At 43.1% G+C, this 25,177-nt stretch overlaps 1 pseudogene; it reads right to left on the bottom strand.

The window, feature by feature from the left end:
• The window catches only part of LOC111978872 (voltage-gated potassium channel subunit beta-1-like), an 88,223-nt pseudogene that overhangs the window by 38,618 nt on the left and 24,428 nt on the right, over window positions 1-25,177 (bottom strand).

The raw sequence follows: 25,177 nt of genomic DNA, 5'->3' as shown, positions 1-25,177 counted from the left end.
TGCTAAACTGGCTAACTGACTACTAGCTAACTGACTACTAGCTTGTAGCTACTTTGCTGGCTAGCTTCTGGTGGGGGTTCCGGTTCTAAAGTATAAAAAATTGCAGATCCGTACCACATTGGTTGAGGCGGCGTGTTGCAGAGAGAGTAGTTCTGTCCGTAGATGGAAATTGAGATAAAAAATATATACGAAATATATACGAAAAAAACGATATATACACGGGACGGGACAGGACAAGACAAAAACAGACATCCGACTATTACACCATCGCTTCAGTAGGTCCTATGATTGAGTGCAGTCTGGCCCAGGTGTGTGAAGGTGAACGAAAAGGCACTGGAGCAACGAACCGCCCTTGCTGTCTCTGCCTGGCCAGTTCCCCTCTCTCCACTGGGATTCTCTGCCTCAAACCCTATTACAGCAGGCTGAGTCACTGGCTTACTGGTGCTCTTCCATGCCGTCCCTAGGAGGGGTGCGCCACTTGAGTGGGTTGAGTCACTAACGTGATTTCCTGTCCGGGTTGGCACCCCCCCTTGGGTTCGTGCCGTGAGGGAGATCTTCGTGGGCTATACTCGGCCTTGTCTCAGGATGGTAAGTTGGTGGTTGAAGGTATCCCTCTAGTGGTGTGGGGGCTGTGCTTTGGCAAAGTGGGTGGGGGTTATATTCCTGCCTGTTTGGCCCTGTCCGGGGGTATCGTTGGACGGGGCCACAGTGTCTCCCGACCCCTCCTCTCTCAGCCTCCAGTATTTATGTTGCAATAGTTTGTGTCGGGGGGGCTAGGGTCAGTCTGTTATATCTGGAGTATTTCTCCTGTCTTATCCCGCGTCCGCTCAGTTAAACGTATGCCTCATCGATACACACAAAATACTCTCATATTTCTCACCCTGGTCCTAATGATTTCCCAGCAGTGTACTCATAGTCATGAGCGTCTACGTTCAAAAGCTTGGTAATGCTGCAAACCTATTTATAGCTCATCTCAGCGTAGGTAAGCATGTCGGGGTCACAATCTCGATTTGATTCCCAATGGTAAGTCAACTACATCTGCATTATTACATATTTCTCTTCTTCGATATATGTCTGCCCTAATTGTTTTGCTGCGATATTTTCTCAAAACCCCATTTATAGTGGGCTATTCTGGCGGTTTCACATTCTTGCTCAAAGGCACCAAAGTATTGCCCGTAAGTGGGAGGGACAATTTATGTCTACTCAAATTGCTTCGCATCACTCAGCAGCGCATCATCTGTGATGCGTCCCTGGTGAAAGTAAACTGATGAATTCCCGAAGTTCCATTTCTTCTTTGGTACTGATATTATTCCGCAAAGAGCTATTCTATGAGAATAAATGTGACAAGGCCTAATGGAAGATAAGCCACGTTCACGTGTCCTTTATTCCAAAGTTACATTTTATTCTGACTGCAACCGAAAGGTTGTCTTTTTCGTTGCATTCAGGTGAGGGGGAAGTTGCAAACCGTTAGCGATTTTCTGCGCGATTTACCGACAATACAGCATAAACTCAGTGGGATCATGTAGTTCGAGCGCGAAGATAAAAGAAAATCGTTGCTTAAATAAAAAAAGATTATGGCTATTTCCAAAACCAGGTTAAATGGCTCCGCTCCCGGATGGAAGAAAATGGCGTATATCTGGTGGGAGAATAAAAATGACATGAAACCACCCGCTTATAATGACACCTTAAAGAAGGTGGAAGAGGCAGCCAGAGGTTCCAAAACAAACAGCTTGTTCTATATCTTCGCGAAGGCCAAAAATCACCTACCACACAGCATAGAGCACACAACATAAAAGATCTTATACCCAATCCAAGTGAGGTGGGGCTCCCACACTTCCTTCGTGTTCAGATTACACAAGTCTTGATTTCTATACATTGAAATTATATTTGCAAGTTCAAAAACACAACCATCGGAACACTAATCTGCAAACAGGGGTACATGAGAGTAAGGTGGACTGCCTCGACCCATGTCAATCAAGCATACAACGTGAAAAATACTGCCCAGCCAATGGAAAAAAAGAAAGTATTACTTATCAGACTATATGTATGGTGATAAATTAACGGTAGTATTCCACTTGTGATGTGTTGTTGGGGAACTTAAACAAGATCTGGTGAAAAAAAGCAAAACTTGTCGACTTTAGCGTGAATAGTACTCTTACAGTAGTATTCAAGTTAGGTCTAGCTATTTATTAGCTGTGTATGAAGTAATTTACACAGCTTGGTCTACACTAACCTATAATTAGATAAGAATAAACTGTAGTTAACAACAATTTATCCGTGTGTATAAGTCATCGATTAGCTGCACCGAACATGAATGTAAAAGATGGAGTGGCAACGAATGATCCATATGCATGGCGTCTAATAAGAACGCCAAATTTCAAAAGATTCTCTGCTTTTCTAAAGAGTGCCGTGTATGGTGCTCAAGTCCGTGCACCTACCGAGTAAGCAAATGAATGGTGAAGAGAACCGTCCTGTTCAACTAATATCTCTAAAATAATATTAGACCCAATCTACCTGATAATTCACCAACTTATACACTGGGAATGAGCCAGAATATGGGTGCATCTGTGAGGCCACAGATTACCTATAATAACAGTAATAGGGCAGCTCCAACTTCATAAAAAGAACCAGTCAGCCTTACAATATTCTGGTTGTGGGACCCACCACTGGGGCAACTCATGGGGCTAGAGTTGCGGACTCTCACCTTTACATGCAGCATAGCCGCAGTATGTATTTTCTTAGGGTCTCAGTGGTTGGATGCCTGGGAGGGCCCTTGTGGAAATGGTTGTCCCCACCCTTCTCCGTTAAATTCCTCAAATGGGCTTGTGTAAACAGTTACGCTCTGGATGTCTGTTTTCAGTGGAAGTTGGACCATGATCTCACCCACAACTGTCTTTCCTCGACCTATTAACTTGTGATCAAGCGTCGGACTTCATGCAGTGTGCCAGCGGTTAGAAGGAACAAAATAAAACTGATTAATGTGCTTCACTCCAGGGCAAAATTGTGTCACAGGATCTAATCTGAACAACATTGGCGATATTGTTCTGGTGTGTTGCCACTAATTCTTATGTTCTTGGCCCATTTTTTACCCATAACACCCCTACTTTGCCACAAGTTGGAACTATGTTTCATTAATGTTTGGACATCAAGCAAACTGGGGCTCGTCCACACGGACGCACAAGTACCAACCGTTGGCTTGGCGGTTGTTTGGAGGCTGGTCTGGGATGTTACTTGCTTGATTGGGGACTAGGGGAAAAAAGGGAGGACCGAGGCGAACCGGCCCCCATTCTCATCGAATGGGGCGTAGTGGAAGGGCAGGTTTAAAGGTAGCGCTTACGCACAGTTTCCTATCGTGGTCCACAATTCAACCAAACAAACTAACCATGGGGTTCCAAGAAGCACACCGCCGCAAGGATAATATTGTCGTGGAAGGACAGGTGCACTGACCAAATAATCTCTCTATTTTCCCTCCTCCAGGAGACTGATACATAAAAGAAAGGATTTGGCCATGGCGTCATTTCAGGAGATCCTCAAAAAAGAGTTCTAACAAGCTGCGAATCCCATTTTGGAGAGCACTGGCTTTCCCTGAGGTTATTCTAAATTCTTTGGCCATATTCGTGCGAGCGTGCTATCGGCTACTCAACCCCTGGTCTTATACATGCGCAACTACACTTGGGCCCTCCGCTGAACCTAGCAAGGCGCAACCTACATATTTAGCGGTAGGCCCGTACGTTTGCCCCAGTGAACCAGAATCACTGGGCCCAGAGGCTATTCTCCTTGCCATTCCAGGGCGCTCTCTATTAACTCAGAGTCAAGGTGGGGCCCAGAGGGGAAGGCCCTAAAAAAAATTGATTCTCAAAAAAGTGGGACTCCTAATCACACATTTCTTTCAACTCCCTGTGGGGGACCTTAGAGAACTCCTTTTAGTTTCTCTATTTTGGTTTCTGGGGTGCCCCATGGTATATTTTATTTGGGGGAGAGAGGAATAAGTTCCTAGATGCTTTCTCTATTATTTGTTATTTCTATTTTTTGGGCCCGGTTTTGACAGGTGGTTATTTACAAAATTCATCAGGGGAAACAGCTGAATTGAGAAAAATACCATACTTAGGTAGCCCTCTTTCTCCCAACCTGGTCCTTTTGTGGGAAGTGAGAAAACATTTTGTGTGGCACATAGCGGCCTTATAAGCTTTCACGGTTTGTTTTTTGTTATTGTTTATTGATTCGCTGTCATTTCTAATAAATAATCACCGCTTCTACCACGATCTTGGCGCACTTGCCATTCATTTTCAACAAGACCGCGTGACGGCTACCATCCCGTAGGTTTCATACAGGGAACACTTTTCTTTCTATGCTACCTACGTTGCTGGCTAGAAAGCTGCCTTGTGGGTTTCTTACCGAGGGGACGCCTCAAGTTTTAGTCCATCAGCGTATTGGTCTAGGTTTCTTCCTAGGTTCCGGCCTTTCTAGGGAGTTTTTCCTAGCCACAGTGCTTCTACACCTGCATTGCTTGCTGTTTTGGGTTTTAGGCTGGGTTTCTGTAGAGCACATTTCCACTACCTCTCATAAATTGTTAGTACTTATTAATTCTATATAGCTGGACATCTCTCCATTGTCTTCTTGAAATGCACTTTGAAGTGAATCTCAGCTCTTTTAAAAGTACACTGAAGAAAAACAGTTTTATTGATCAGGAGTAACATTAAAACAGGGTGAAAATGCCCACCAACATTAGACCACTGTACCTAGAAAGCCCGAAAATTGCTGAGAGAATAGTAAGATTAACTGATAACTGACGCAGACATGGTGCTGTAGCAGAAAGGAGAAGAAAGATTGGATGGACATGAACCAAGATGTTGTGAGTTCAAATCCCAGGTGAGGACAAGATGAATATGAATTACTGTATAYATGCAKAATGTATTCATGTATGTCAATGTGTMTCAAATATGTAAATTGAAAACACTGAATGTTAAATAGCACTGTGGGTGTCCCTAACCTTGCCAAAGGTCAGTGGTTCACCAATTATGGCCTTGATAGGCTCGGCAACAGTAACAACGGGTGATGTGTAACGAAACCCTTTTATTTTGGGGAGAACATTTCTTCGGGATCGTCAGGTGACGTCCTGACAAATGATACACAGAAATATTCCTGCAACGTTCCCATGAAACGTGTTTTAGAACATGAATATATTGTATTCTGAGAACACGCAACCCTGTTCTGTTTATGTTTGGTGGGACGTTGATGGAATATTGTCCAAATGCTCAGAAAACTGGACACCGGACTGTTTTTGCAACATTCCAATGAAACGTGTCTAGAACATTAATATCTTATATTCAGAGAACATGGCAACCYCGTTCTGGTAACTCTAACATCAGCACATACTAAATAGGTTCTCWTGAGGTTTTTGCTAACATACAATGTTCTCCTAACTAACGGAAAACTAGACACTCAAATATCTGGGGAACATTAAGGGTAACATTGCAAAAACGTTCTCTTTCCCTAAANAACATACAATGTTCTCCTAACTAACGGAAAACTAGACACTCAAATATCTGGGGAACATTAAGGGTAACATTGCAAAAACGTTCTCTTTCCCTAAAATTGTTAGCCTGGGATAGGATCACAGCTGGGTGTGTGTGTGTGAGAGAGAGTTTGTGTGTGTGTGTGCGCGTGCCTGTCTGTCTGTCAGTCCATCTGTCCGTCCATCTATCCATCTGCTTTGCTTTCTGTGTCTGTCAATCGGTCAATCAGTATCGTATTTAGTAGTGATGGGTACATCAGAAGAGACAACATTTGTCTGTTGTTGGCCGTGGGGCAAAGACGATCTAGCAATCTTTCTTTGAAAATGTCTACGCATGGTGCATGTGTGACAGACGTCAGCGGCTCTGGGTGACAGGCTCAGGTTGTGTACAGTCTGGACCCCCGGTGGCTTGTCTAGGGCTGAGGGAGTAAGAAGGATCCGAGCTTAGAGAGAACAGCAGGGGCTGTCTAGCCACTCCAAGAAATAGAGGAGGGGATGGAGAGAGAGAAGGCGGTTAGGAGACAAGAAATCTCTAGCAAGTTAGTGATGTGACCCACTCTGTTATAGGAGAGCCAAGAACGAGCGGAAGTAAGTAAGCGAGGCAAAGGCAGAGAAAAAAAAGCAAAGAGACACAAATTAGAGAAAGATAAATTAAAGAAGAGGAGCACAGTAGGGCTTCTATCTCCATGGAGACCAACCCCAAAATATACCAGCTACCCTCGAGGGGGGCTCTAATCCTGTTTCAGTAGAATGAGGGGAGGGGAGCAACACACACAGAGGCCTTGTTGAAACTTACTGAACACAGAGAGGGGGGGGGCAGTGTGTACATGCCTGTGTGAGTGTGTTCATTTGTGTTTGTTTGCTTGCTTGTGTGTATGTGTGTGTGTGTGTGTGTTTGTGCATGCACATTACCGTGTGTGCATGTGGAACAAACGAGTGCCAAAGTAAACCAACAACAATACCATCAATCACTCCCATCCCTGAGAGTCACCCTCTCCCTCCCTCTTCCCCCGGGGTCTCTCACCCTCCATGGGGGTGTTGCTGTCGGGCCGGTTGGCAAACACCACATCCACATACTCCAGCTGCATCCTCTGTAGAGAGCTCCTCAGACCTGCGGGACAGAGAGAGAGAGGGACAGAGAGAGAGGGACAGAGAGAGGGACAGAGAAGGGACAGAAGGACGGAGAGAGAGGGACAGAGAGAGGGACAGAGAGAGACAGAGAGAGAGATAAACACCCGTTAGAAAACCTGCCAGCGTTATCAGCAACACAACAAGCCACAGAGGATCTGAGGGAAGGTGAGGGAGACCTTTCCTCCTCTGTCTCTCTCATCCTGTCAGATGAAGGCTTTGCTGTTTTGAATCCCGAGAGGGAAGAGGGATGGCGGGGTAGAGATGAATGAGGTATTGGTGTCTGTCAGCTCAGCTCCATTCACAAAAACTAATAGGAGAGCAGAACATAGATGAAAGGATGGAGAGGAGAGGATGACAGGAAAGGCAAAGAAAAAGAGGTGTGTATACATGAGTGTGTACATATGTGTTTGTAAAAGTGTGTTTACGTGTATACTGTAATGAGTGTCTGCCGCATGTGTGTGTGGTGTGTGTGTGTGTGTGTGTGTGTGTGTGTGGTGTGTGTGTTGTGTGTGTGTGTGTGGTGTGTGTGTGTGTGTGTGTGTGGTGGTGTGTGTGTGTGTGTGTGTGTGTGTGTATACGTGTGTACATTTCTGTGACAGATGAATGCCAGTCCTTAAAGTTAATCCTGTGAGGGAGTCATGCTCTCCCCTGTCACCATTCACACATCTCAATCCATGTCCTGTCATCTACAACCCGGTAATCCCAGGAACATTACACACATGCGCGCACACATGCATGTGCACGCGCACACACACACTAATCTGAGTCTGCTCTGCCATGATTTTTATAAGGCTCTGAAGGGACTCTATTTTGAAGTGACTCACACACACTCACACGACTTGCACTGATTAGGCAGTCTTAAGGCCTCTACGTGCCTCTATTTTTGGAGATTAGAGAGAAGTGGATAGAAGGGTAATACATCAAATTAATTCCATTGGTGGATATTGGATAAAGGAGGAAACAAGCAAGGTCATGAACAAAGTCCTGTTTAATCTCTTTAAATCTCTTTAAATATCCTGTCAATCAGTAAATAAAACCACCCCCCAAAAAATCCTTGTCCAACACCAGTTTGCCTCACGAGCCCTCTACTATAGGAACCAGTTTAGACATCATTCAGAGATATGAATACGGACATCAACTGTCTTTCTCGGCCCAACATCGATTATCTTGAGGTGACACCGCCTCACCTGCCAATGCCCTTCAAAAAAATGCTGTGAACAGCTGTCTCTTTTAGACAATCAGATGCTGCATCGATTAGCCGGCAGTGACAGCCACAGCAACAGCTTAAATAGGTTGTCATCAACTGTGTCTCTCAGCCAATCGTGTGCTTCATCAGTTCGCCTGCGGTGACATCCACCACATTATGGTGACACAGGCGCTGTGCCTCAGTATTGTTATCTGTCCTCCAGACAGGACAGCTGAGCCCAACTCATTTGCTATGCTCTCTTTCTCACTGTTTTCTCACTTTCTCTCACTTTATCTTGCCCGCTTTCTTCCTCTCTCCTCCCTCCCTCTCTCTCTCTCTCTCTCTCTCTCTCTCCCTGTCTCTCCCCCCTTCTCCCCATTCTTTATCTCTCATACTAAACATACGATTCTGTTCTTCTTTGGGGGTAAAGTTAGAAGCTGATATGAATGTTAATACTATATGAGAGTGCTGCAGGAGGTGCAGGCACTGCTGTGGACGGGACGTTGTTGGGCTGGATCAGGGAATTGGTTTGGGGCAGCGTGCAGATTGGGGTAACCTGGGTGTCAGGTTTAGCTGTGTAATACCCTGACAACTGTAAAATAGGAGACTGGAGGGACTGAAAGGGGAAACATGGAAAGGTAAAGTGGGAGATGGCAGGAGAGGAGAGGACAGAAAATAAGAGGAGAGGAGAGGAAAGGAGATGCTCGGAGAGAAAAGAACAGGAGAGGACACTACAGGACACGAGGGTATGGATAGAGGGGTGCTCATGTCTATCATATCATATTACAAATGGACCAACTCAAGACCCAGAGACATCTGACCCTGAACGGTGGTAGAGACATACAGGTTCTTCAAAAGAGGAGGTTAAAGTTCAACTGAGCACACAGGAGGAAATAAAATAAAAGTGTATTGGTCACATGCATATGTTTAGCAGATGTTATTGCGAATGTAGTGAAATGCTTATGCATCTAGATCCGACAGTGCAGCAATATCGAACAATTTCACAACAACACATAATACACACAATCTAGTAAAGGAATGGGATGAGAATATATAAGTATCAAATATATGGATGAGCAGTGACAGAGCGGCTACGATGCAATAGATAGTAAAGAATAGATAGTGAAGGATACAATATACATTATATACTGTATATATGAGATGAGTAATGCGAGATGTGTAAACATTCTTAAGTGGCATTATTAAAGTGTCTAGTGTTCCATTTATTYAAGTGGCCAATGATATCAAGTCTGTAGGTAGGCAGCCGCCTCTCTGTGCTAGCGGTGGCTGTTTAACAATCTGTGGCCTTGAGATAGGAGCTGTTTTTCAATCTCTCTGTCCCAGCTTTGACGCACCTGTACTGACTTTGCCTTCTGGATGGAAGCGGGGTGAACAGACAGTGGCTCGGATGGTTARTGTCCTTGATGATCTTTTTTGCCTTCCGGTGACATCGGGTGCTGTAGGTGTCTTGGAGGGCAGGTAGTTTGCCCCCGGTGATGCGTTGTGTATACCGCACCACCCTCTGGAGAGCCTTCCAGTTGTGGGCGGTGCAGTTGCTGTACCAGGCGGTGATACAGCCCGACAGGATGCTCTCAATTGTGCACCTGTAAAAGTTAGTGAGGGTTTTTGGTGACAAGCCACATTTTTCAGCCTCCTGAGGTTGAAGAGGAGCTGTTGCGCCTTCTTCACCACACTGTCTGTGTGTGTGGATCATTTCAGTTTGACAGTGATGTGTACCCCGAGGAACTTAAAACTTCCCAACTTCTCCACTGCTGTTCCATCGACGTGGATAGGGGGCTACTCCCTTTGCTGTTTCCTGAAGTCCACGATCATCTCTTTTGTTTTGCTGACGTTGAGTGAGAGGTTGTTTTCCTGACACCACATTCCGAGGGCCCTGTCCTCCTCCCTGTAGGCTGTCTCATCGTTGTTGGTAATCAAGCCTACTACTGTTGTGTCGTCTGCAAACTTGATGATTGAGTTGGAGGCATGCATGGCCACGCAGTCGTGAGTGAACAGGGAGTACAGGAGGGGCCTGAGAACGCACCCTTGTGGGGCCCCAGTGTTGAGATTCAGTGGAGTGGAGATGTTGTTTCCTACCTTCACCACCTGGGGGCGCCCGTCAGGAAGTCCAGGACCCAGTTGCACAGGGCGGGGTTCAGACCCAGGTTCTCAAGCTTAATGATGAGTTTGGAGGGTACTATGGTGTTGAATGCTGAGCTGTAGTCAATGAACAGCATTCTTGCAGCAACCAATCACAAGAGAGAGGGAGAAGAGAGAAAATAAAACTGTGGATATGAAAAGGAGGGGATTATAGAGGTGAACTGGGGTATGGAGTGATGTGGAGGACAAGACAGAAGGAAGAGGAGGAGAGGAAATCAGCCACTTTACCTTCAATTATATGCTTTCTGTTGAGTCCTTTCTCTGTCTCCGCTCTGGAAAAGAACACAGAAGTAAATACACACACAGAAAAGTATACACGAAAGGGCACACACCAGTGCATGCACACACAAACACACACACACACACACACACACAGAGAGACACACAGACACACAGACATACAGACGCACAGATTTACAGTGACTAGAGCATTGAACTTGTCCCACCAGCCTCTAATGAGCTGTCTACAAATCGATTAATAGACAAGAGACACAACAGGCCCTGGGAAGTGTCGGTAGCGACAAAACAACTTTATCGTCTGTCAGCACTGAAAATGCAATGCCCTGTAATCTGTCATGGTGGATGTCTGAGTCAATGACAAACTGTCAGCGACATCATCCTCATCTACCCAGCTCTCCCCCATTACTATCCATCTTCTCTCTTTCTTCACACCCCCTCCCTTCAATCCTTTCTTTGTCTTCCTCTCCTTAGTTTATTCTTCATGCTCACCCCCCTCTCTTTTCATAATATATGCCACTTAACAGACACTTTTAGGCAAAGCAACTTACAATAATGCTTGAATACATTTTACACATGGGTGGCCCCAGCAGGAATCAAACCCACAACCTTTTTCATTGCAAGTGACATGAACTACTGACAGAGCCACACAGAATCTCTTTTTGTGCTCTGAGAGTTGGGGACTGATATTCCAGGCACACAGAGAACTGTAGCGTGGGGCTGAGTCATCCTGGATCTCTGGCTGTGTTATTCTCTGTTATGTTATCGGCTCCCCCAGCTGTGTGTGCGAGTCTGTTCAGAGACGCAGAGAGCCTCGTCAGGCCCCAAACAGACTGCCAGGCTGGTTGTTAATCGTCTCTCTCTCTCTCTCTCTCTCTCTCTCTCTCTCTCTCTCTCTCTCTCTCTCTCTCTCTCTCTCTCTCTCTCTCTCTCTCTCTCCCTTCAGTGAAGAGGGCTGTGTCACCACAGAACCACTCTGATACTTCAAAGATAGAGCTGGMTGAGCTCTATGGTACCATGTTGCTGTGCGCTACTTTTGGCCTGAGTATGTGCACAAATCTTGGACACCCTCCTTCATCACAGTGCAAATCCAGCCTTTTGTGGCTCTAGTGCACTGTAAAGGGAAGAGCGTTTTAGTTGAGATTTGACCTGCAGATTCAGTAACAGACACAGGAACGACTCCGATCTGACCAATTATCTAGATCCTCATTAGGAACCTCAAATAGACAGGATATGTCTAATAAAGAGAAGATGAACAGGTTAGAGCTCTCGGATGGATGATCCTTTTCAACTTCTGTCCTGACAGATCTCAGACAGAACTCAGACAGAACTCAGACAGTATACGGTATAGGAGAGCCTCAGTACAGACCGTTCAAAGTCACATTGGCGTGGTGCTCAGAATGTCTGAGGAGGAACATACTTACTTCCCTCCCCAGTAGAGCTTGGTGGTGATCACCAGACTCGACCTCCTACATAAACACAAAGGGAGAGAGATCAGCCAGACAAACAGAGGGAGAGACATGGACATCCTTATCCGTATCCTGATGAATATAGCCTTATGTTATGTCTTAATACTGTAGGGGAGTCAACAATATGGATCCTTTAGCTTTTTTGTACATGCTATTCAAGTATGCGGAAAAGTATTCTGGGACACTTTCTCTGAACTTTGATAGGATACAGTGTATCGACTCAAAGTAAAGTCAAATCCCCATTGCTTGGCTGTTTAATGATTAAATCGGAGGCGGTGAACCGACATGAACTGAAGAAATGAAGCAGCAAAGATATATGAGATCAGTATGTCCTGATAGCTGAGGCCTGACCACCTACCAGCCTTTGCATAGCCAAGAACACATCACTTTCCTCTGATTGCCATGGTTACTGCTGCAGACCTAGTTAGCAGATGGGTGGATGAGTTATGTTGGTGATGGAATTGAGAGAAAATGTGTGGGTTGATTAACGGTAGACTAACGGTAGATTAACGTTTGTTAGCTGGCCCCGTCTATCTCTCTCTCTCATCTCTTACACACACACACACACCCAACCACACACACACACACACACACACACACACACACACACACACACACACACACACACACAACACACACATTAAAATGTTATGATACATACCTCCAGCACTTTTTTCTTGATGATGTTCCCCAGGATTATCTCGGCTCTGTAATAAAGCAGGTAGATTAACTCTAAGGGTGTGTGTGCTTGGTGTGTGGTGTAGTGTGTGTGTGTGTGTGTGTGTGTGTGTGTGTGTGTGTGTGTGTGTCTACATGGTAGTAGCTGAGACAGACAGGCAATACAGTTGTCATGCATTTAATTAGCCTATTTCTCAGCGGTGCCGGTGGATAAACAAAAGGCCAAGACCAAGTGGTGCACAAAAAAGCCGCAAAATAAGCTTTTTCTGATCAAGCTCGTGCCAAATTACGGAACCACATCAGCAAAGCTACCACATCAGCCTCGAGTGACGAAACACCATCGCAGGTGGAAGCTAGTAGTCCTACTTATGCATCAGCTAGCACTAGCAACCTCCCAGTCCCGACAGAGAACTCACTGCCCGGGCCAGGCAATGACAGTGGCCTTGCTCCTCCTCTACTTCCTCCGCTCGAGAATAGTGACTAGTGAAGACCTCCTTCTCTTCCTCCTCTCCCAGAAAACCAAGCTGATGACTGCCAGAGACCTGGCGGCTAGTGGACTGGTTTTACGCAGCACAAACTTTATTTCAAAGTTGCGCGAGAGCAGAAGTCGGCTAAGGTAGTCTATAGGCCTGCAGGACAGTTCTATATTCCCCATAAATATTTGGGTTACTGATTAGTATGCTGTTGCATTGAAAATTTGTTTTACAATCTGCAATGTTTGAATTACCCACTTTAATTACTGAACAAGAAAATACATTATTGCCGCCAGCCAGCATTCTGAATAGCAGCATTGCGACACAGTAGGCAGATAGCTTCGTGAAACATCAACGTTAGGCTTAACATGACAAAATTACAACCAAATAAAAAATAAACATGTATCCATTTAAGGAAATCTATAGGCTACTACAAGCACTAGCACCTGACTGGCCTGGCGCAGCGGTCTAAGGCACTGCATCTTAGTGCTAGAGGCGTCACTACAGTCACTGGTTTGATTCCAGGCTGTATCACAACCAGCTGTGATTGGGAGTCCCATAGGGTGGCGCACAATTGGCCCAGCGTCGTCCGGGTTAGGGTTTGGCTGGGGTAGGACGTCATTGTAAATAAGAATTTGTTCTTAACCTCTCTAGGGTATGTGGGGCTCTAATGTCCCACCTGACCAACATCCAGTGAAAGTGCAGGGCAATGCAATGGAACTCAAGCTAACTCTCACGTGAACGCGCGTGGTCAGCTCATGGCACTCTGGGAGAGACCTTCTCAAGCCTCGAACAAGGTTCTAAAGACTGTTGACATCTAGTGGAAGCCTTAAGAAGTGCAATATGACCCCATTTCTACTGTATCTTGGATAAGCAAAGAGTTGAAAAACTACAAACCTCAGATTTCCCACTTCCTGGTGGGATTTTTTCTCAGGTTTTTGACTGCCATATGAGTTCTGTTATACTCACAGACATCATTCAAACAGTTTTAGAAACTTCAGAGGGTTTTCTATCCAAATATACTAATAATATGCATATTCTAGCATCTGGGCCTGAGTGGCAGGCAGTTTACTCTGGGCACGCTTTTCATCCGGACGTGAAAATACTGTCCCCTACCCCAAAGAAGTTAACCAACTTGCCTAGTTAAATAAATAATGACATAATCTGATAGGCAGCCGCATAGACGTCGACATTTCAGAACCATGGACAGCGATTGTCTGTTCTTTGTAAGTGGCTGACGCATTAGATTTTTTGGAGGAGAGCGGGATCACAGGGAAACTGTGCTACGCTAGTGGTGCTACACATTGGTAGGTGCCTTTACAATGTAAAGTGCTTGAGCATTGACAAAGCGTTCCAATCTGTTGCTAAATCCAACCGACCCATTACTGTGGAATTCAGTTGAGGATGAAAACCGAAGCCCCAGAATGCTGCGTTAGAAGTCATTCGGGAAGATAGCACGTTTCATACTGTATAACAGGAAGTACTATTAGAACTTGATCAAATGAACCATTGCGCATTATCAATGCTCTCCATATACACTGTATGCATCCTGTACTACGTTCAATTATGTGTGCATGGAAGTGTACATGTACTGGTGTGGGTGCCAGCTTGTTTCAGCCTCAGCTGAATTCTCCTTGTCTTGGCAAGGCAACTATGTTGAATACACAAACAGTCTGGCATGCACCCACGCTGCAAACCTAATTGCTTTAGAACTAATCTCATTCCATATGGTTGATTCACACCACTGTCAGCTTGGCTGACCCCTGTACTTTGTGGGGTTTATTGCTGGTCTGGAACAAAAACCTGCACTGTATGTGTGTGTCAACCCACCAAGACCAGATTAGCCAGGTTGTTGTTTGTGTCGCACTGCTTTGCTTTATCTTGGCCAGGTCGCGGTTGTAAATGAGAACTTGTTCTCAACTAGCTTACCTGGTTAAATAAAAGGTGAAATAAAAAATACAAATAAAATAGCCATTCCTGCCCTCTGGTTTCAGGTAGGTAGGTAATAGGTATTCAGATCACACTCACTTCCCCCCAGCGTAAACTTCGGCTGTGTCGAAGAGATTGACCCCGTTCTCATAGGCGATGGTCATCAGCTGCTCAGCCACCTGAGAAACACAAGAGGCTTCATCAACCCAGGAGAACAGAGAGCTGGCAGCGGAGAGGCATTCGGCAGAGACACAACAAGAGAAAATATTTTGAAACTCAAAATGAAACGGAGCAGTTCTAGCTCAGTTGGTAGAGCAAGGGCTCTTGCAACGCCAGAACAATGGGTTTGATTCCTGGACCGCGTYTAAGCACACATGACTGTAAATCTATTCAGATCAATTAATCTGCTAAATATCATATATTGTACTGGGTAGAATTCAGCAAAAACAAATGAGAGAAATACATTTCGGTTGGGATTTGTGCCATAAATGCTAAAACGTTAACATTTGGAAATAGTGCCAGGGAAACTAAGCCAAAGCATGGATTGTTGTCAGACATTGTTCATAGACTGCTTACAGGGTAAGGAAACCAATGTGTCATTTTGTCGTTTGGGTGAACTATCCCTTTTTGCACTATTTCAATGTTTTAGTACCTAAATGAATATTGTCTTGTTATCTAGTTTGTGGGATCTCCCTGTTACTATACATAAAATACACAATCCAAACAGACAATATCAACACCCTGTAATTTCCCCACAACACTTTGTCAACATCATTCTACTTTTTGTACCTGCAGGCCACTTTCACAAGGACAATGCAGTCTACCCGTATCAGCGTCTCCAGTAGACAAATGTCACAGTTCAATGCCCTCACTCCACCAGTGTGTGTGTGTGTGTGTGTGTGTGTGTGTGTGTGTGTGTGTGTGTGTGTGTGTGTGTGTGTGTGTGTGTGTGTGTGTGTGTGGCATGCACGTGTGTGCATGTGGCATGTATTTAAATGTGTGTGTGTGCGTGTGTGTGTTTGTTCAACTGTGTGTGAACTGTCTCCATGTCCTTCTCTCTGTCCATGTGTGAGCCAGAAAGCCTCTGGGGTTTTGGCCCATGGATCTGAGAGGCAGCAGGGTGAGGGAGTGTTAAGGCAGAGGAGGTCTTGGTGCTAACAGGAGCTGACTGGGAAGGAGACCTGTTTTGGGACGACCACACTAACCAGGGGTCCGGGATAGCTCAGTTGGTTGGAATGCTGCTCTGGTAACACCAATGTTGTGGGCGCAATTCCTTAACGGTCTCATGCATTGCTTGTAATTTGAATCCTGACTTACCTCATCTGAAATCTGACCTCCAAACGTTACCCAAGTACCTAGGAAAAATAAATGTCAAAGTCATAAATTCTGGAACAAAAAAAGCCATTTGTACAAAATGGAACATTCTAATCTTAACTTTAAACCCCTCTATGTTGATAGTGATAGAACGTGTAACCACAAGTCACCCAGCAATTGCTAGCTTTGGACACAGAAATATGACTAACACTCTCAAATCCAACATCTAACAAAAAAATGTGAAAGGTCAGAGGGCACAGTAGGATCAATTCTGGCAGGGTCAGTACTCATCCTCTTGTTTCTCTCCCTGTCACAACCCTGGCCTCGACTCGACTTACCCATGATTCACCACTGCTAAACCCACCCTGGGTGGAGCTGCGTYTTTGTGTGTGTGTGTGTGTGTGTACGTGTGAGTCCTTTCATGTGTGTGTGTGTTACGACGCTAACTTTGCTCCCAGTCTTTGCAGTGTAAAGCTACAGCCCCTCTGTCCTTGTCAGAATCGCCTAGCATCACCCCAAAATAATTCAGTTACTGTGTGTTTACTGTTTGTTGACTTCTCCCTTTACCCTCAATTACCCCCTCAGTGTTTCAGCTGGGTCATTAGAGTTGCTGTACAAGGCAATAGGCGAGCATGACTTATTTGCCTTGCTCAAAAGCACAAGGATGACTTTATATTGTACTATTACTGCGCACACACACACACACACACACACACACACACACAAACACACATAGAAGATAAACACAAAGAGCGTGTTAATCTGTCGGGTTGGCTGACAACATCATGAAAATMATGCGTATGCATCAACGGGGCCGGAAGCCGAGCTTGTTGTGATTTTGAACAGTCAGATAGCTAGCAACAATGACAAGAAGCTCCCATATGGGGAATCGTAGGCGGCTCGTTTCATTTTTTCTTGTTCTTGATAGCGCGTCTCGTGTTGAAAGTGTTTTGACTCCTTTCATGTCAACGTTAATATGGTTGAAATTCGACAGCTGGCTAAACAACAACTACAACAGTGTATTACAACATGTGCTCCTTCTTCTAAGCCGACTCCGTCTGTTTTGCCCCGTAGTTGTGCACTAGTCGATTTCGTTGCTTAAGTATTCATAAGGCAGATGAATTAAATCAATCCTATCAAAGAGCCTGTTTACCCCCTGGTTGTGCATTAGATATGGGTGATAATTGAGCAGCTTGTTTTCTGAAACCAGGAGCACTGATTAAATATTAACAAGAATAGGATTAAATTACTGTAAATAGCTGCACACTGTCCCTCAACACTCAGAGTATAGAAGATGCTAAACTTTGCCTCTCTGTATCTATGTCACTCGCATACACACACACCACACACAACACACACCACACACACACCACACACACAACAACACACACACACACACCACACACACACACACACAACACAACACACACACACACACACACACACACACACCACACCACAACACACACACACACACACAACCACTTGGCATCCCTTTGCACAAACCCATAGGACATAATAAAGCATTAGTACCTGGAAAGAGTTGAGCTGAATACAGAGGTCACACATGGATGCTAATCAAATCATTAGCGATGTGTCACTCATGCTAACTAAACGTACTCACCGAGGCCCAAACAGGAGACACGCAGGCCTGATTTCCCCAGGTTCCTGTTGGAAAACACATCCCATAATGTTACTGAGATGAAGAAAACTAGTGTTGCGTGTTCATGATATTAGAAACACACACACACATACACACACGTCCTCTTGTCTCTTGACAATCTAACAATGGCATGCTATTTGATGGGATGTACACACGAGACATGTACACAATTCACTGGCAGCCGTTTGCTCCGTTTTGCGCCGAACAATTGAAAAGGAACAGAAAATCAATTGTAATCTCTGCGCGGAGCGTTTAATAATGGTCATTGTGACCTTTATTGACCTCCTCGTATTTGATATGGGAGAATCATTGGAACACGGGGTCACCTCTGTCGCTGGTCCAATCATGAATCCGAATTGAGAGATTACTGGGAGAAGAGAGTTGATTTAGCCCATCTATCACACACTACACTCTCACGTTGGATTTTCTCTGGCCCTGAAGCATTGGGATGTTTTTAAAAGCCCCTTGAGGACTATATGGGCCGATTGGACTTGTTTCATTACTTCATACTGTACCTCTGTGGGGTTTGAAATTATATGAACGATTTTGTACAAAACTATAACTGTTTTAAGTAAGCCATCAATCTTTTTTCAGTCTAAGATGTTTTTTTCCAAATCAGACTCTTAAAGAAATACACAGATATTTTTTTAATTTAACCTTAATTTAYCTAGGCAAGTCAGTTCAAAACAAATTCTTATTTTACAATAATGGTCTCGCACACACGACAGAGATAACAGACAATTCTACCCTAAAACATTATATTGTTATTATATTATATTGTTATTGTCTGCCAAACCCTCCCGTAACCCGGACGATGCTGTGCCAATTGTACGCCGCCCGGGATCGAACCAGGGTCTGTAGTGACGCCTCAAGCACTGAGATGCAGTGCCTTAGACTGCTGCGCCACTCYGGAGCTCTTACACACATACAGTATACACACATGCATGSACGCACGCTCACATGCACACAAACTCGCACACACAACAGAGATAACAGACAATTCTACCATAAAACATTATATTGTTATTGTCTGCCTCAGGAACACAACACGACTATCTGTAGCATCTGCCACCATCACCACTGCAGTGCTATCTTATTACTCTAATACGACTGCAATCCCCAAAACGTTCACCTTTCTCGATCTCTCTCTCTCTCCACCCTCTCTCTCGTTCTCTCTCTCTCTACCCACCCACCCACTCTTGCTCTCTCCCCCTCCCTCCCTCCCTCTCTCTTTCTCTCTCTCTCATTCACTCTCTTGTTCTCTCTCTCTCGCTCTCTCGCTCCCCCCCCCTCTATCTCTCTCTCTTTCTTGCTGTCCCCCTGACCATTAACTCTCTCACAGTATACCTCTGATCTATGGCTCTCTTCTAAAGCCTCATTTATTCCAAGCTAATTCTCAATTTCCTCCTAGCTGATCCACGCTAATACAAAAAGAGAGGGAGCGAGAGAGAGATAGAGTTCCTCTCATGGAGTAGGAGAAAATAAGTAACGACTGGAGAGAAACCCAAGACCATTGATCTTCACACATGCACGCATGCACACAAACACACTCATGCACGGTAGCATGAATATGCACGCATGCACGCACGCACGCACACACCCCATTACTCACTGTAATGCAGGACTAAACGTCCTCACATATTCCTGAATCAGAGGAAACAACAACGTCTATCTGTAAAAAATATGCTGCTGCTCTCAGGCAAAGAGACGTTTTCACTGACTCCATTCTCCATTAAGATTACCAACACCGTTAATGACACTGTTAACGGCTGAGCAAACAACTAATGGGCCTTGCAGGACAAGACATGGCCATTTGAATCTAACCCCATGCTATCAAACATCACTTCAGACCAARACAATTAGGCATGTACAACATAAGGCTAAATCACTCACAACCACTGGCAAAACTGCGATGTAGGGCCTTAGACCACTGCGCCACTCGGGAGGCCCCCAAGCCGCGCTTCTTAACACCCGCTCGCTTAACCAGCTGCACCAATTTGTCGGAGGGAACACCGTTCAACTGCTGACCGAKATCAGCTTGCAGGCGCCCGGCCCGCCACAAGGAGTCACTAGAGCGCGATGAGRCAAGTAAAGCCTRCCCCGGCCAAACTCTCCCCTAACCCGGACGACGCTGAGCCAATTGTGTGCCGCCCTATCGAACCCCAGGTAGTAGTGACGCCGCAACACTCTGGTGCAGTGCCTTAGACTGCTGTGCCACTTGGGAAGCCTCTTATACACATTCTAAGATCACTTCTTTCTAATAAATCCTGCAGAGTGATGAGTGCACCTGGGATCACATCTGAAAATGTTCTAGATTACCCTGCAGAGCTCTTCCTGTAGACCGAGAGATATGTGCATCATTTGGGAAGGTAGCTATCAATCTCTACTGGCTGACCTCAGACAAGGTGTCTCTCCTTAGTGAAGCAGCACATGTAATGAGCTACGGGGCGTCAGGGCTGGGGTGGAGACACCAATGATTCCAGAGATGAGACTTTACTCAAGTCTAGAAGTGGAGGGAGAGGAGTGGGAAGATTTAACCTTGAGAGTTGTAATGTGTGTTTGTTTGTTTGTGCGTGGGTGCYCGTGCGTGCGTGCTTGTCTGCTTGCCTGTGTGTGTGTGTTCATTTTTGCAGAAGACATTTGTTCTAGGCTAGGCCATTTACATAGTATAACACATTCAGTACAGTCAACATGCAAAACATATAGTACATTAAACACAGTTTCTTATGCATGGGGGATGCCTAAATGTGAAAAGCCTTAAAGTGGAATGTCAAATGAGCCACATGAAGACACCCCAATCGTACAAACCGACCTGTCACGCCACATAAACATCCCCTGCTACGTCACTATAGCTACTCGCTAGTGCTATTTTTATCCCATATTCCAACATCCTCTGTTTAAATAGATGATCAAATTAACATCTAGTGAMACTTCTTAAATCACACCCTGAAAATAGTGGAATAGTCACCACTTACACTCTAGGAGAGATATAATGAATCCCTGAGAAGCCGTTTCATAGCTATCTCATCAAACTTAGACTATGGAAAATAACTTTGAGGGAAAGTTAGGATATTAGGGGCTGCCAGAGAAAAGCTATGAAGCAGAGAGAGGAAATCATAAGCTAAGCCTGCAGACGTTGCTTAGGGATCGCCTGAAATTGTCCTTGACTGACACTTGGTGGACTGAGAAAAGAGGGTGAGGAAGAATAGGGAGAGAGAGACAGGGGAGGGAGAACAGCAAGTAGATGGAGGAAGGAAATGGTACAGAGGGAATGGATGATAGGGGAAGAGAGAGAGAATGAGAAATGAGAGAGGAGGGAGGGAGGGAGGGAGGAGAGGAGGGAGGGAGGAGGGAGGAGGGAGGGAGAATGAGAGGGAGAATGAGAGAGAGAAAGGGAAAAAGAGAGAGAGAGTCCAACATGTAGATAGTCCACAAGGGGAGAATCTAAAAGTCCAAAAGTCTATTCAGATCAAACACACTTCGCTAAATGACACAGAATGAGAAATGTGAAATGACAGCTGGTCCCCCACAGGTTCAGTCAGTGTGTGTGTGTGTACATGCAACTGTCATGTGTGTGTTGTGTGTTTGTACGTGCAACTGTAGTGTGTGTGTTTGTACGTGCAACTGTCAGTGTGTGTGTTTGTACGTCAACTGTCGGTGTGTGTTTTGTACGTGTGTGTGTGTTGTGTGGTGTGTGTGTGTGTGTGTGTGCTGTGGGCTGCGTGCGTGCGTGGTGCGTGCGTGCGTGTCGTGCGGCGTGCGTGCGTGGTGCTTTCGTTAGTACATGTGAAATGTGAAATGACAGTGGTTCCCCACAGGGCTCAGTGTGTGTGTGTATGTGCGATCGTGTGTGTCTGTGTGCGTGCGTGCATACCATGTGTGTGTGAGTAAATGATCTGTGCATGTTATGGGGCCCAATTAAACTTTAATACTGGACCCCTGGAATTGACTGGACATCAAAGGTACTGAATGGGGGAGGGAGATGGGTCACTTACCCAGCACAGCCTCTTTGGAACTTGTGTATGGAAAATTCAACATCTCGAGTCTCCCTTGGTCACTAATTACATCGGTGGGCAATTTACTGTATTATAGAGCTAGTGTTTAATACATAGGTTTGCTAAAGACACTAACATACAGTTGAAGTCGGAAGTTTACATAAACCTTAGCCAAAAWRATTTAAACTAAGTTTTTCACAATTCTTGACATTTAATGCTGGTAAAAATTCCCTGTCTTTGGCCAGTTATGATCACCACTTTATTTTAAGATTATGAAATGTCAGAATAATAGTAGAGAGAATGATTTATTTCAGCTTTTATTTATCACATTCCCAGTGGATCAGAAGTTTACATACACTCAATTAGTAGTTGGTAGCTTTTGCCTTTAAATTGTTTAACTTGGGTCAAACATTTTGGGTAGCCTTCCACAAGCTTCCCACAATAAGTTGGGTGAATTTTGGCCATTCCTCCTGACAGAGCTGGTGTAACTGAGTCAGGTTTGTAGGCCTCCTTGCTCGCACACGCTTTTTTAGTTCTGCCCACAAATCTTCTATGGGATTGAGGTCAGGGCTTTGTGATGACCACTCCAATATCTTGACTTTGTTGTCCTTAAAACTTCTTATGGCTGGGAGGCAGTATTGAGTAGCTTGGATGAAAAGRGTGCCCAGAGTAAACTGCCTGCTACTCAGGCCCAGAAGCTATGATATGCATATTATTAGTATATTTGGATAGAAAACACTCTGAAGTTTCTAAAACTGTTTGAATGATGTCTGTGAGTATAAGAGAATTCATAGGCGAAAAGTGCGCAAATCAAATAAAAAACCTTGAGAAAAAATCCACACCGGCAAGTGAAATGATGTGAGGATTTGTATGTTTTTCAAACTCTTTGCCTATCCAGAGTACAGTGGAAATTTGTGTGCGATTTGCCTCCGCGCTCCACTAGATTCAACAAGTTTTATAAGACGCTTGTAGTCCAGAGCTTCTAACTGGTAAATAGGGGGAGTAGAATTAAAGAGCTGAATTAGAGTGAAGGGGTGCGCCGCTTACAGAAGGCCATGAAACCTCGTTTAGTTATAGCGCGAGCGTCAACAAGTATGAGGTAAGGATTGCGATTCCATTGCATTTTTAAAGGAACAAATGGAAATATCTCCGGTTTGAAACATTCATGAAGATTTTTAAGTTAAAAACATCATAAAGATTGAATTCTATACATTGTTGACATGTTTGTATACGTAACCCCACTGTTTATAATTATGTTTTGGGACATTTTCGATTCGGCCTGCGCGTCTGTGTAATTGTGTATTTTGTGAATCATGATAGGCGTTGAATCAAAAATGGTGTAAGTATTTTGGACATTAATTATTTGGAATTAAACGATGATGAATATAAAAAAACATTTATATGTGAACGGATTTTCCTGGGAGTGTCATTTCTGATTGAGATATCTAAGGTAGATTAGACTATTTATAATTGCTAATTTTTTCTGATTCTGTTTGATCGTCACAACATACTTCCATGGCTTGTTTTTGTGTTTGTCTGAAGTGCTGTACTCAGATTATTGCTATGTGTGTGCTTTCTGTAATATCTTTTTATCATATTTTATTAGTGATATTTTCTTGTATAATTTGTGTGGCTTCTCGCAAATCATACCGGAACTTTTGTAAGAAAAAAAACATTAGCTTAGAATTAACGCCATTGTAAACTAAATTGTGGATATAAGATTTAACTTACTCGTGAACAAAAACTATACATGTCTCATCGGGTGTAGACTGATTTTCCTAATATTGAAGTGTCATTGCTATAAGATCATTCATAGATTTACTGGATTCTATATTTAATCTTATATTTTCTGCTCTTTTGTTTACTCTTATTTGGCTTGAACAATGTGACTTGGTTCTTGACTAGTTACTGATCCTATACATAATCAATGTGTTGCTTTCTATTCGTAAAGCCTTTTATGAAAATCGGTACATTTTTGTGGGGATTAAAACAATTTATCTTTATTTCAAATATTGTGTGTATAAATATTATTTGTATGTTTAGGTTTTTTTAATTATGAGATTTTGTTTGTTTGAACTTCAGACTAAGAGTACGTTTTAAACCATTTTGCCACTACCATTTTGAAAGTTAATTCTTGGACTATGGTTCTCCATTTTCTATTGGAAAAACCATTAGACCAAGCTGGAACCTAATTTCAAATAAGGCGCTAAAATGAAAATGACACTACTCAGCTGAGAAAAAATATAATGGTACAAACCCTATAAAACTAAAAAAACCCTACACATAAGTTTTAAAATAAGAGTAAACTTTACTAATAAAAAAAATAAAAAACAAACCCTAAAAAAAAAGCAAAAAAAAAAAAGAAAAGAAAAAAAAAAGAAAAAAAAAAAAAAAAAATTTATTCACAACATACAGAAGATAGCAGAAAAATTACAAAGAACAAAAAAAAAACAAAAAAGACGACTTTTTGAATTCTTCAGCCGGGGTAGCTTTTGTTTAAGGATATATGTTTGTGTTTTTTTTTATTTTTTTTTTTTTTTTTTTTTTTTTTTTTTTTCTTTTTTTTTTTTTTTTTTCTTCCTTTTTTTATTTTTTAATTTCTATTTTCCCTTTTATTTATTTTATGCTTTCATTTTTGTTTTTTTTTTTTTTTTTAGTTTTTTTTTTTTTTTTTTTTTTTTTTTTTTTTTTTTTTTTTTTTTTTTTTTTTTTTTTGTTTTTTTTTTCTTTTTTTTTTTCTTTATTAATTCTTTTTTTTTTTTTTTTTTCTTGTTTTTTGTTTGTTTTTGTTTTTTTTAAGTGTTAATTATTTTTATATTTAAAGTGTTTTTTGTTTTTTTTTTTTTTTTGCATTTATTTTTTTTATTTTTTTATTTTTTTTTTTTTGTTCTATTTTTTTTTTTTATTTTTTTTTTTTATTTTTTATTTTTCAAATTTACCCAACATCTCGATATATGCTCCATATCAACAATTATATGTGCTTTTTTTTGAAAACAGAGATAGAAAAATGTTTATTTTATTATTTTAATAATTTTATTTATTTTTTTTTATAATTTTATTATTTTTGATTATTTATTTTTTTATAATTATTATATTTATTTTCACTAAACACTTTTGAAAACACGTAAAAAAAAAACCTACTTGTATCAAAAAAGTAACTTAACACAATCAAACTAGAATAATTAACTAATACTGGTTCGGCGAGAGCATGTATGAAATTACTGGGGGGGGGGTTAACTTAACTCTTCCTATTCAGCTCTCCTCGTAGAATGCCTCTCTCGCCGAAATTAGAAAGAGTCTTACTGTTTTAAAAATAATGCTTTTAATAAACTAAGGGGGGCTGCTTAGAGTAAAGAACAATCTTCCACAATTCACAATTCAGCGGGGGAGTTTCAAGCAGTGAAATTGAAAAAAAAAAAAAAAACCA

The sequence above is a fragment of the Salvelinus sp. IW2-2015 genome, linkage group LG19, assembly GCF_002910315.2.
Source record: "Salvelinus sp. IW2-2015 linkage group LG19, ASM291031v2, whole genome shotgun sequence".
Classification (NCBI taxonomy): Eukaryota; Metazoa; Chordata; class Actinopteri; order Salmoniformes; family Salmonidae; genus Salvelinus; species Salvelinus sp. IW2-2015.
Note: the sequence above shows the minus strand (reverse complement) of the source record. Positions and strands in the feature narration are given on the sequence as shown.